This window comes from Nomascus leucogenys, chromosome 8 (assembly GCF_006542625.1).
Source record: "Nomascus leucogenys isolate Asia chromosome 8, Asia_NLE_v1, whole genome shotgun sequence".
NCBI classification, from domain to species: Eukaryota; Metazoa; Chordata; class Mammalia; order Primates; family Hylobatidae; genus Nomascus; species Nomascus leucogenys.
The window spans coordinates 34485335-34499390 of NC_044388.1; positions in this window are offsets into that span (position 1 = coordinate 34485335).

Sequence of the window (14056 nt, forward strand, 5' to 3'; positions counted from 1 at the left end):
CTGTTCTTTCTCTTTATTCTGTAGCTGCCAAGTCTTTAGGTATTCGAAATCAAGTGCAATGGGTTCCCTATTGGTTTAATTTCAGTTGCTCTCTGTGTATTTTTTATTATGCACTTACCAAGGGACCAGTCTCTGTAAGTGTCCCCAAGGCACAAGTGTCCTTTTAGTTCTCAGAAGCTTGGCAACCCACATACAATCTTCTAATTAAAAATGTGCATTTCAAGAAAAATTTGAAGTCACACCCTCATACGGTGGAAGAAAGGAGCTCTGTTAAACTCTCCACACACACAAGAATGAATCTCATTGTTAGAAAGAGATTTTCTACTCTACCAATCCTTGCTCCAGATTTCAGAATCCACCTCAGGCATTGAAGCTTCAGATTATCAGCCCCATGGGTCATAAATACTGACCTCCATTTACCATCTGTTAGCTCCATCACACAGAGACTCAATTCAGTACACACACCCTGAGAACCTACTACATGTCTGGCCTAATGCTCAGAGTCACTGAAGACCCAAGGTGGTACATTGCAAGGGCTCAGTACTTAGACTCTGAGTGAGTCAGCTGTGGTTTGGATCCAGGTTCTACAGTGCATTCTCTCCATGACCTCTTGGATCCTCAGTGACTTCATCTGCAAAACAGATGGAACCTGCCAGGTGAGGTTGTTGTGATGCGTTCATGAGGTAAAACATGCAAAGCATCAGCTCAATGTCTGATCCCTAGTAAGCCCTTAACAAATGATACCTATGATAATGATCAAAAAAGAGAAGATGGCAGATTCATTTATTCAGCAGGCATTAACCAAGAGCCTTTTATGTTCCCCACACAATGCTGGGACAATGAATACACATTGGTAAACAAAGCAGGCATAGTAGCTGTTCTCATGGAACTTGCAATCTCATAGGAGAAACAATCTTTATAAAACAAACAAATCTATAGATATATCATGACAAGTTGTGGTAGGTGATATGAAGAAAATGAACTGGTGCCTGAAAGTGCTTGGGAAGTTAGCGTGGGCAGAAGCATGTGGCCTTGGAAAAGAAGAAAGAGGATTCACCACAGCACAGGAAATACTCTTGTGAAAGGAGGTGGTCAGGGCAGTTTTCACAGGACAGAAGAAGGAGCCCAGGAGAAAGAAGCATATTTATCAGAAGAAACTTAGTTTTGTTCCATTATTGGCTTATAATATTTTAAAGTTTGAGCATTTACCAAAAATGATCCAGCCCAAATCTTTTATTTTAAATATGGGTAAACTGAGGCATGGAGCATGAGTTGCCACCAGTCATATAGTTAGTTAGTGAAAGGGCAGGCCTTAGAACTCTAGGGTTTGGGACTTCTGATTTATCTTCCTATCTCTTATTTCTTCTTAAATATATCAGAACATCCAGGGGTTTTTCTTGAAGGATGTTAGAAAGACAAGAGAAGCGAAAGAGAGCTAAAAGAGCATCACCTTACCCTGCTCTTGCAAGCTATTATCTCAACCTGGAATGTTAGAAAGTAGTATCAAGGTGCCTTCTTCTTCCATCACTAATAATGGTCCTTTCTTGAAATTTCTGGGGGGAAAAAGGCATAGGGTGAAGATCCTATGAGAATCCTGCAAATGTTAAGTTATTTGAACTTGGGTAAGCTCCACCTTCATTCATCAGTGTTTTCCCATTTGAGTATTTGCTCTCTTTCGGCACTTGGGTTATGTTAGAATCATGTTCCCATCCAATTCCGTAATAATCAGAGATCCAGAGCTTGAGGCTTGAAGACCTTGCCTGCTGAGCCCTACCCTACACTGCACCCCACACAGGACCACTGCACTGACTTTCGGGGACTGGTCACCAACCCTGTGTCTGAAAATGTTCTCACCATGAGGATAGGCATCTGCTGCTTCCGTCGACACTCAGATATGACACAGAAGGACTTAGGATTCCAGCCATCCCGAAGCGGGGTGGGTGTCCCAGCTGGAAGCGACATGTACTTCGATGGGTTTAGGTTTAAACTGCAGCTTGACCACTTATTAGTAACTTCAGGCAAGTTACTGAATCTCTGAGAACCTCAGTTTCTGTAAAAATAAAATAAGAATTTGGATCTAACTTTCAGGGTTGTTGGAAATGAAATAAGTACCTAAGATCACACATGGCACATGGTATTCAACGAATATTCATTCTTATTTACTTAATAAACACATCCATGACACTCTGTAATAGGCTCTGTTCTAAAAGCTTAACAAACATTAACTCAAACCCCTTCTATTTTCCTTGTGAAGATGACTGCACTGACAGTGAGAGGGGTTTCATGGAGCAATGGGCTATATCAGAAGGTCTTTGGAAATAGAAACACCTTATCTTCAATGAAAACCATTTACCCTGCCTCTCAAGCATGAAACTGGAAGTTTTTCTAGACTCCCAGTTAGTGGTTTACTTAGTTAGTTCAGATTATTACCCACATGGGTCATAAGTACTGAATATTGTGAGGATTAATAATATGGATCATTTCACTGCTCTAGCATCAACTCTTGATGTGTTTTCTTGACCCCTCCCCCCGCCTTTTTTTTAATAGCAGACATACACTGGGCTCATGCCTATCACACTAAGTTACTTATACTTCCCAGAGGCTATGCTTCTCCTCTTTGCCCACGCTGCCCTTAGTCATGAGTTTGCCTGGCAACAGTCTTCTAAGCCTCATCTCAATCGTCACTTTATCTTGGCCTGTGAGATCTTTCCTGACCTTCTGGCTTGCATAGATGACTCCTTCCTGGGGGGACCTCTATACCCTGCCGTGGTCCAGAGATACAATCCTCTATACCCTGCCCGTGGCCCAGAGATACAATCTCTTACAGAGATTATATCTTACTCAATGGTATCTCTAGCACCTGGTCCAGTGGCCCATAGTTAGGAAGAAAGAGTGAGAGGAAAGGAAGAAAGAAATGAAGGAAAGAAGTAAGGAAGGAGGAAAGAAATGAAGGAAAGAAGTAAGGAAGGAGGAAAGAAATGAAAAAAGGAAAAGAAAGAGGGAGGAAGGGAAGAAAGAAAGAGGAAGGAAGGAGGAAAAGAGGAAGACTTCATTGGTTAATCAGCCAATGATCACATTAAAGCAGCTTGTCACTGCTGTCACTGTTACCCACCCTCACCGCTCCGCAAGGTAGAAAGTGGAGACATGGAGGTCCAGATGCCAGATGCAAAATGGTTGTCTAACTCGGCAATCAAACAGCCATGTTTCAGGTGTTCTAGAAGATAAATGCTCACCTCGAACATGAAACTGTGTCTTCTTTCACTCTCTTGAAAAATACACAAGACAAAACATTTCCAGAGCTGGAGGCAGGACAGATGAGCTTGGGAGATCAGGACCAAGGGCCGGTTTCACTAGCGCAGGTCACCCCAGCTCACTCTTCTCCTGAGAAGAGGTGGTGGAACAGTGGGGACAGGGCGATGGTCCCCAAGGGAAGAATGTACCAGGTGGGGCTTTTGTGCAGTGGAGCCCTCTGTGCCCTGAGGCCCCACCTCTTCTGCACCACTGCATCTGACCCTGATCCCAAAGTTGCCCTGCTTGGCATTCACCATCCCCATGTGAAGCTGGAGTTGGAGCAGTCAGTGGGGCGTGTTGGGGATGCAGTGAGAGTATGAGTGGACTGAGAGCAGGAAGACTTCATTCATTCATTCATCGATCATCCATCCATTTGCTCATCATCCATTCACTCTACATATGTTCCTTGATTGACTAATATATGTTGGAGATACATTGATGTAAGACAAAAGCCTTACTGATGAGGAGATCCAAGTCCTGCCATCTCTGTGTGCCAAGTCCTCATCTATAAATGAGAAGCATGAATACTTTTGAGGGCATAGTTCTGCATGACAGCAATTCATAGTTAAATGAATTCTTCTCTCCATGAATTTAAAGCAAACCCACACAATTTTGCAGATTTGTTTGGGAGACTTGTAAACACACTGAAGGTCATTTCACGAATACCAGGTCAAAAATTCTTGGACAAGAATGTGGTTCTATGTCTTCCTACCCAAAATTCATTCCTTGATTCTATAGTACAGCTGCTCTAACAGAGACTCCTTTAAACATGGTATTTTCTAACATTAAACAAAGGTTTCAGTCTTTGATGGAGGCAGGCACAAGACAGCATCTTGTTTCAAAGCAATGCAAGGAAACCAACTGGTGGGGAAGAAAGTGGGTAGGAGGAATACGGAGTGCCCTGATCTGCCGGCTCACCACCTTCTGCATCCACTCCCACACTCAGCCCTGCCTTGCTAAGGAGGACTCAAGAAGCCCTATGTCTGTAGCTCACCTGGCTTAACAGGGAGTTAGTCTGTCTGACCAGCCTCCTCTGACTTGCACAGCTCAGTTCCTAGTGCCTGAAGTCCTGCCTCAGGGATTCAGGTTTTGCTTCTCACTCTGGACTAACCTTCAGAGCACTGGGTGTTTTCCCAACCAGCCCTGTTTTGCCCCTCGTTTTGTCACGGCCTCCATCGAGATCTCACACTTCCGACTTCTGCTAAAGGCACACACAGCCTGGCCTGAGCATTTCCTTAGGGTTTGGCTTCTCTGTTTCAGACCAGCAGAAATTCCTACACCCCTAACAGCCAATAGCCAAGGCAGCAGGGCCCTAGCTATTTGAGAGTTTGGTCTCCACTACGCCCACTGTCGGGAATGTCCCCTTCTGTCATGCCATCTCTGATTCCTCCTGTATCCCCCACAGCCATGATACTTGGGAGTCAAACAGGAGCTGAAGAGCTAGAACAGGGCTAGGGTGAGACACGTGAGGCATTTGGAGCCTGAAACTTAGAGACACTCATGCTTAAAGTGTTCACCCCCCTCTCTCACCTCCATTCATCCTCTCCTGGTGAGGAGACCTCCTCAACCTGGAATAGACTTATGCACTCTCTAGAGAAGAATATTTTTAATTTCTGTTTTTAATTACTGGAAGGGACCACATGGTTATATATAAGAAATCCTACTGCTTGGGGAGGAAAATTCATGGGGAAGAGGAAAGTATTTTGTATCAGGCACAGCAAGTGTCATGGCTGCTGATTAATGTGATTAATCCCTTCATGAAAAACAGCATTTTTAATGTTGACATGAGTAATCACACCTTTTCTTTCCATAGTAGTTAAGCATTTCCTGTTATAATAATTCAAGCCTAATGCCTCACTCAAGGAAGCAGAAGTGTCAGCGTGTTATTCATTTTCTCCACATTGTCCCATTTGTTTCTTCATAAACTCCGGCAGAATCTGCCACCAGGCTGTCGGACCTTCGTGATTCAGGGTGGACGTCAACTGAAATTCTAAAAGGGCATTGCCTGGAATGACCAACGCACAAAGGATATTTCTCAAGTTGATGACAACTCAATGACCCGGCAACACGGTCGTAAGTCTCTTGAGCTGTGGAGTCCTCTGCTCTTAGATTTTCAAGGCTATTGTCTAGGGAAAGGCAGCGTGGAATAGAGGAAAAACCCTAAGACCAGGGCTCAGGTCTCTTGGGTGCTCATCCCAGCTCTGTGGTCTAATTTTGCCAAACTTCTTGACTTCCCTGGGCTTTAATTTCCTCATCTGTACAAAGAGGAGACTGGCTGAGAACAGAGGCAAAATGGTTGTCACGCTTTGGCAATCAAACAGCCGTACGTGTTTCAGGTGTTAAGGAAGAGAGATACTTTAACACGAAATTCTGTCTTCTCTTACTCTCTTGAAAAACAAACAAGACAAAACATTTCCAGAGCTGGAGACAGGAAGAATGAACTTGGAAGATCAGGACCACGTGCTGGTTTCACTACCTCTGGTCACCCCAGCTCATTCTTCTGCTGAAAAGAGGCAGGAGAACAGTGAGAACAGGGTGGTGGTCCCCAAGGGAAGAATGATCAATGGGACAGTTTCAGCTTCAAAATTTCATGACGCCCCTTGGCGTGACTATCAGGGTTTTAAGTTATTCTTGAGAGTTTCTTGAATGCTTTTCTGTCTTTGTTTTCTTAAAGACTTTGACGATGGCAGTGGGAGCTCAGATTCATGTCGGAGTTACCATTCTGGTTTGCCAAGGTAGTGGAGGAATGTGGCAAGATGTTGCTGCACTTTAGTCCTGTACTTCTGGCCTGTACTCAAAGGCCTTTCCCTTCCTACCCTGGGACATCTCCTCACACAGGAGCTTCATGCCAGCTTCCCCTTTGCTGGGGTTGCCAACTCATGACTCCCTGGGGGAGGCCTCCGCACCAGCCTGCCAGCACCATCTCCTTTCCTTGAAGGCTTGTGACTCATAGCTGCTGTGTAACGTGTGGCACCCCTAGGCAGGAACACATCTTGCAAATTGCATCAGGGGCTGCTTCTCTGGTCTTCCTTCTGGATACCAGATCTGGAGGTGCCAAATGGAATTGAATTCTTCATAGGTTAGAGAGCATTTAACCGTACCTGGCAGGGCTCTTTAACTCAGACTTTAGATTTATTTTTCCTATCTATACACACACAGAGATATATTTCATAATAGGCAACATGACTAATATTTGCAGTATTGTTTTGATTCTATCAGTGCAACCGGTTCACTCATTCCTGAGTGTCTAAACATCATTAAGATTCTAAACGTTTACTCTGAAGAACATACTCAGAATAAGTTCTGGTATTTTTCTCTGGACATGTTTTTTTCTAACTACTTACGGAAAACAACAAAGTGGGATAAGACTGGATAGGCAAATAGGTTTGATCTTATTTGCCAATGCCAGTTGATGTATCATGGCTTCCTCATGACTGTGTTGAAAGGGATCGTGAGACAGTGACTTGGCAGGAAGAGGTGCCTTGGCAGGAAGAAGTGCCTAGTGGATGAGCAATGCCTGCTCTGGGCAAGGAGGGGACCAAATAGCATGTGTGCCACTTTTAGACCCTCCCTGGACAGTATCTTTCCAGCCACTGCCTGCCTCGTCCACCTCCTTGAAACCAGAGGGCAAGGCATGATGTTCCACCAACAGGATTATTGTCTATGATGGAGGAAAATCATACGAAACTATGATTATTTCAGTGATAAACCAAACTAGAGAGTAAGTTATTACATAATTCTGGGGCCCTACTTCCACATCAACATATCGGTGGATTCTGTTGAAAATGAAGTCATTGTAGCTTGAAAATGAAGTCACTGTAGTGGGGACTAAAATGATTTAGTTGGGACTTCCTGATAATGACAAGAAGGGGATTAGAGAAGGAAGTGGAGATGCCATACAATTTGCTATACGGTTATAACTGCACACGCAGCAAGTTACAGATGACTCTTACAGGATCCTAACACTAACCTCCATTTCCTCCTTACTAAGAATGTGGCAAACTCTTAGCTCTTCAGGACTACAGTAAATCTGGCCAATTTTGTGTGTGTCCTATTTAGATTTATTATTTTTTTCTTTTTAAGAGACAGGGTCTCACTCTGTCACCCAGGCTGGAGTGCAGTGATGTAATCATAGCTCCCTGCAGGCTTGGACCCTTCTGGGCTCAAGTGATCCTCCCACCTTGGCCTCCCAAGTAGCTGGGACTGTAGGCACATACCATCATTCCTGGTTAATTATATTTGTTTTTATTTTTTATACAGACAGGGTCTCACTATGTTGCCCAGATCAGTCTCAAACTCCCGGCCTCAAGTGATCTTCCTGCCTTGGCTTCCCAAAGCACTAGGATTACGGGCATGAGTCTCCATCCCAGCCCTATTTAGATGTCTTTATCTTGGCTTATCAATGCTGTCTCCTTTCCTCCTAATACTTGTTCTTACGTCTCTTTATGCTGGAACAAGTTCTTCCTCCCATGAGGGCTCGCAGAACACCAAATGCTGAGAACTGTTTCTCCATCTGCTCTCACTTTGGACTTTGAAGACTGAGTCCTCATTAATTGTACTCCTATAGCTCCAGATATCTGCCTTTTAAATTGTTAATTCCTTGAAATTTAAAGAGGATTCTGCTGCCTGCAAATCTCAAAAAACAAAAACAAAAACAAAACAAAACTCTCCCATCCTCCTCTACCCCCTGCAAATCTTGGGAATCCATCTGTCTTGTACATCGTGGCCTTTCTGTTCCTCTGCTCTGGTCACTGTGCTTCCTGGCTTGTGCTAGAGAGAGGGTTTCACTGGTTGAGAGAAAACATATTTTAAGTGGAATAGGAACCAGGAAAGGCTCTAAAACTGATAGATTCAATGATATTTTCAGGGGTCAACCTCAAATGCTCTGTCCTCTCTGCACAAAAATGATAAATTCAACTGCCTAACAGCAGGAAGAACTAAAATTCTCGCTGTTATCATGGTGTCATCTTTGTGGGGTAAGTTGGTTGCCCTCTGAGGACTCTTGAGCCGGAAGCCTGAGCGGAGGTGATAGGTTGCTCTGTCTGGAAGATCAGTCCCAGTTTGGACCTGTCTGTGTTCATTGGGATTGTTTCTGGGATGCAGGAAATAGATACATTCTCACATGGAGAAGTGAGAGAGAACAGGATCAATTTCAGCAGGCCTTATGGAAAGCTGAACGTTCATCGAAAATACAATGCATTTCTAGCAACTTCGAGTTCCTTTATCTACCCAGGAGCTGCTGCTGATTGCTGCTAGAAAGTCGCCGCGGCGTTGAGTACTACTGCACGTCTCTCCTTTTGCAGGCGGTGAAGGTGTCATCTGTTAATTGTTCCTCAGTGTGACTGGAGTATAGGTCAGCCCACAGAGACTGTCTGATTAGTTTGGCCTATCAGCATCTGGGATGAGTGTCCCTCTTGGGCAGAAGTCACTTAGGCCACTCAGGCCACTCAGCAGCCTTCCAGCCTTGCCCTTCCCAGTCAAACAGCTGGGAATTGATTAAGTGGCACAGAGCAAGGTGACCCATGTGAAACAACCCCTTAGAAGGGGCAGCGTTGTGACAGGCGCTCCTGGTGCCTTAGCCCCATCTGCGTTCTACAGTCTCGCTCTGGATGTGTGGCACCTTCCTTCCTTATTCCCTCACAGTTACCCTTTTTCCTTTGTCTTCCTATCCATGGTGCTTTCTCTGGAGTGCATCCTCCTTTGCACGTCACCACATCACTGAGTGTTGTCACACAAAAGCCGCAGCCAAAGCTTTCCCTTTGAGGTGTTTTTGGGAAAAGTGCTGTGTGGACCCCAAAGAGTATTTTCCAGTCTTAGCCCTGCCTATTTCTGTCTATTATTTCCTGCCTAGTCTCTCATCCTTGTCATTGCTCCCTGCCTTGGTTTATTTAATACCAATTCCCTTTAAATTTGGTTTAATCAGCCCCACTTTCTATGTGCTGAATTGAGGGGTCATGGAATGGAGGTAGCATTATCTGATAACTCTGTTATTGAACATTCTTCTGAGTGCATTGGAGGTTAAAGTGCATAAGATTCAGCCCTCCCTTCCATCCTCACCCCCTCCATGAACCTGAAGGGCAAAATGACTTGCTTCCATGAAATCACAGGGAAAGACAGATTCTGGAATATTTGCAAGTACTCAGCCCAGTGCCTGTCACCTTTCACGTGCTGAACAACGCATATCTGTTGGATACATGGATGAATTCTTGATCGTGTTGTTGAGCACTTAGGGGCTATGGCAGTTCAAGTAAGGTATGACAATGTCTGCTGGAGAAGTCAGGGAGAGTTCCAATAGAAGGCAGGACAGGAATGTGCTGGAAGGTGTGTTAGGATCTCCCTGGGCAGTCTGAGGGCAGCAGGAATAGCAGGCTAAATGGGAACCACTCAGTCCTCTGATGAAAGCTGCTGCCTCTTAGAGTTAGCTATTACCGTGATGACTGCTGCTGTCATTATGGCGAAATTTACTCTAAATAGAAATCTATAACTATCTCAATGAGCCCTAAAGACAGGCTTAGTCATCATGGCCACCAAATGTCGTCACATACATTAAGTGCCCCTATGTGTCCAGAAACTTCTCAGCTGCCCTGTCAAGTGTATAGCCTCTCACTTGCTCTCGTCATCTGGCCTTTCGGATGTAGAAACAGAGATACAAAGGAAGAAATCTGGCCTAAGAATAAAAGGAAATTTTACTCTCTGCATTGGATTTTTGCTATTGAGCATTATAGAGATGTTTAGATGTGAAGTGACCACTCGTTCATTTGACAAATAAATATAATATTAATGCAAGAGTCATAAAGGGGTGAGAGGAGGGAGGCAGCATTCAATAACTAATTATACTTACTTCTCTAATTACAATGGGGGATCTGACTTTGTCCAGGGCAGGGAAGAATATTTCCTTAAGAACTTGATGTTTAGAAGGATGAGAAAGTCAGGCAAAGCATTAAGTGATGATGATCCATCTTTTCTAAGAGATCCACTTTCCCCATGCTTGGAAGTGCATCATTTAGTAAGTACAGTTCCCTGCAGTAAACTCTTTTGGCTATTTTTGATCCTTCAGAGTTTGGTTAAGAAGATAATGTGCTGGCCAAGGCGGGCAGGTCACGAGATCAGGAGATCAAGACCATTGTGGCTAACATGGTGAAACCCCGCCTCTACTAAAAATACAAAAAATTAGCTGGGCGTGGTGGCAGAGGCCTGCAGTCCCAGCTACTTGGGAGGCTGAGGCAGGAGAATGGCGTGAACCCGGGAGATGGAGCTTGCGGTGAGCCAAGATTGTGCCACTGCACTCCAGCCTGGGTGACAGAGCGAGACTCCGTCTCAAAAAAAAAAAAAAGAAGAAGAAGATAATATACTGACCACAGCAACTGCTCCTGATGCGACATGTACAAACATCATCACAGTAGCCTTTACTCGGAGCACCCACCAGAGCCTGGACTCAGAGTCTCACACGCCCCCATCTGATGTTGTTGCTTTGTATCCTAGAGTTAGGCTGAGTAGAACACGCACATGCACGTGCATGCACGTACATGCACACACACATACACACATGAACACACACCCATACACACATACACAAATACATAGACATACACACATATACATACACATACATACACATACACACACATACATACACATACACACATATACACACACATACATACACACCCATACACACACACATATATATACACACATACATACATACACATACATACACATACACACACAAAAAATACACATAACACATACACACACAAACAATACAACACATATACACACATACACACATACATATACATACACATACACACATACACACATACACACGCACACAGACATACACATACACACATACATGCATACATACATACACACACACACACACACACACACAGCCCAGCGCAGTAGGTGTTCCTATCTACTTTACAGCTATTTATTGGATGTTTCCATGCTCAAAGCTCTACATATGGCTGAACATTCCATACAGAGATATAGCACAGCAACTTCAATTTCTTGCCTCTTTGGTATCCATTATGCCCCCAGTTACCTCTGTCTTCTCTTCCAAGCAGTTTCATGCCAAGCTTTCTACCTCCCTCACCCCTGGTGCTTTTACTTGTCAACACATAGGCTTTGAGATCATCGATGCTTATGTTTTATTCTGTACCTCGTAAGGAAGCTGTGGAGCCCACATGGGTGGCATTTCTAGTTTGTCAAAGCTGGGGCCTGACCATGAGCGGAGAAGCTTTGATTGTTGTCAAAAGCAATATCATCTTGCCATCTCAAACGTGAACTGCAGAAGAATTAAGAGAAAACAAGAGGTCTGAAATGTGTTTACAACTAGCTTGCTGAAAACAGAGGGAAGAGCATTGTTCCATAAATGGCTCTGACCCAGCCCCTACAGGCTCTGTTCTGAGATGTCATGGCTGTCACTGACACAGCCTAAAGCTGGGCAGGGAGGAGGTGGGTGGAAGTCATGGAAATTTTGTTGCAGCCTTCCAATATTTATGGCTATAAAAGTAATAGGACCACGTGATTCTCTCTTATTTAGGAGTAAAATGCCCATTTTACAAAGTAAATTGTGAAAGTAAAAGTGGTAAATGAAGAATAACCATCTGCACTGGAAACATGCTTTGGTGGCACTTCTACAAGGAATCATGTGGAAATGCTTTATGCTGATGTAGTAACTTGCCTATCACGTTATCCAGGAACAACTGGAAAACGTCGTGGATGCCACATGTGGAAGACAAAGATCAGTCTTGGAAATGAGACTGAATTTTGCTCTCTAGGATTTTCAGCAAAATATTCATATTCTCTGGGCCTCTATTTTTCTGTCTGTAAAATGAGAACATGAATTTCTGACTCCTAAAAATAGAGAGGAAGTGCTTTCTGACCCAGAAAACAAGGCTGCATTCTTGTAGCTACATATCCAAAGAGTTACTGGTTGGCAAAGAGAGGGAGAACTGGGAGAAAAATGTTGTTGGTTGATTTGAACATTTCAGTCTAGCTGAAAGCAGAATGAATTTCATCATGGTAGGCAGAATAATGGCCCCCAAACATGTTCTCATCCTGAGATTGACAAAAAGGAAGCAGCAAGTCTAGAAAGCAACAAGGCCAGCAGCGAGGCTGGGGTTCTAGAAGGATGTCTCCAAGGAAAAAAAAAAACTGATAGTAGATATGTTTGAATGCCTCGAAAGGAGACTTCTACTTCTGGCAGAGTTTTAGGACACAATTGTGATAAGTACATAAGAAAGTGAACAAGAAAAGGATATAGATAATTATTAACTCTAGGACAAATAAAAACAGTTGAGTAAGAAAACAAATGTTATATAAATCAGCTGAGCATGTTTATATGGTCACACAGGCATAGTAAGGCAACCTCTAGATGCTGATACAGCCCTAGTTCATCACATCATTAGGGAAAATGAGAGCGCGTGAATGTGTGTGTCCATATATGTGTGCACGTGTGTGTGTGCATGTGTGTGTCCGTGTGTATGTCTGTGCCAGGGCAGTATGGAGGTATATGAGGAAGTGAAATCCTCAATTTCTATAGGATAGAGTTAACAGATACTATCTGTCTTAGTTCACTTGGGCTGCTGTAGCAAAATCCTGTACACAGTGTGGCTTATAGGCAACAGAAATCTCCTTCTCCCAGTTCTGAGGGCTGGGGAGTGCAAGATCAAAGCACTGGCAGATTTGTTGTCTGATTTGTAGATGGTGCCTTCTTGCTGTGACCTTACGTGGTAGAAGTGAGGGGTCTCTCTTGGGTTTTTTTTTTTTCTTTTTTTGAGACAGAGTCTCATTCTGTTGCCCAGGCTGGTGTGGGATGGTGCGATCTCGGCTCACTGCAGCCTCCACCTCCCAGGTTCAAGCAATTCTCCTACCTCAGCCTCCCGAGTAGCTGGGATTACAGGCATGTGCCACCACATCCAGCTAATTTTTATATTTTTTTAGTAGAGATGGGGTTTCACCACGTTGGCCAGGCTGGCCTCAAACTCCTGACCTCAAATGACCTGCCCACCTTGGCCTCCCAAAGATTCTTTCTTTAAAGGTGCTAATCCCACTCGTGAGGGCTCCAAACCCATGATCTAACCATCTCTCAAAGGCCCCACCTCCTAATACCATCTCTTAAGGATTAGGGTTCTGGCATATGAATTTTAGGGGAACATAACCACTCAGACTGTAGCACTATCTAAAAGTGAAAAGTCAAGAACAGCAATGTGAGAATGCCATAGGGAGGCAGGGAAGAGTTGAAGCAGCTGCCTTTCATCCAGGTGGGAGCCCTGGTTGCTAGTCAGGTGGGAAGGGCAGGGAAAGTACCTTTTTAAACTATGGGCATGAACTCCTTGGATGTAAAATAGAAATATTCTAAAATAGAATGAAATAAAACTCAATGACATCTCCTTCAAGGCCCTTTACAATACACCCAAAGGCTAACTCACTTCATTTCAGAGTACATCAAAATTCTTGCTATTTCACATGCTGTACGCAGTTTCTGCAAACAAGATGTTCTTCAAACATGCATGCAATGTCTTCTGCACACACTATTCCCTCCGCCCAGTGTTGCCCCTTATCCCCTTTCCACTTGGCCAGCTTCTATTGTTCTCTCAGCCCAGGGGTGTAAATCACTTCTTCCAGGAAGCCTTCCCTGGTTCTCTCAGGACTGAGTCAGTTGCTCCCCACTCTGTATCCTCAGAGCATTTCTGTCATTGTGCTGCGGTCTGTAGCAGGTGTGCCTGCCTTTAAGCTCAAGAGGAGCCATGTC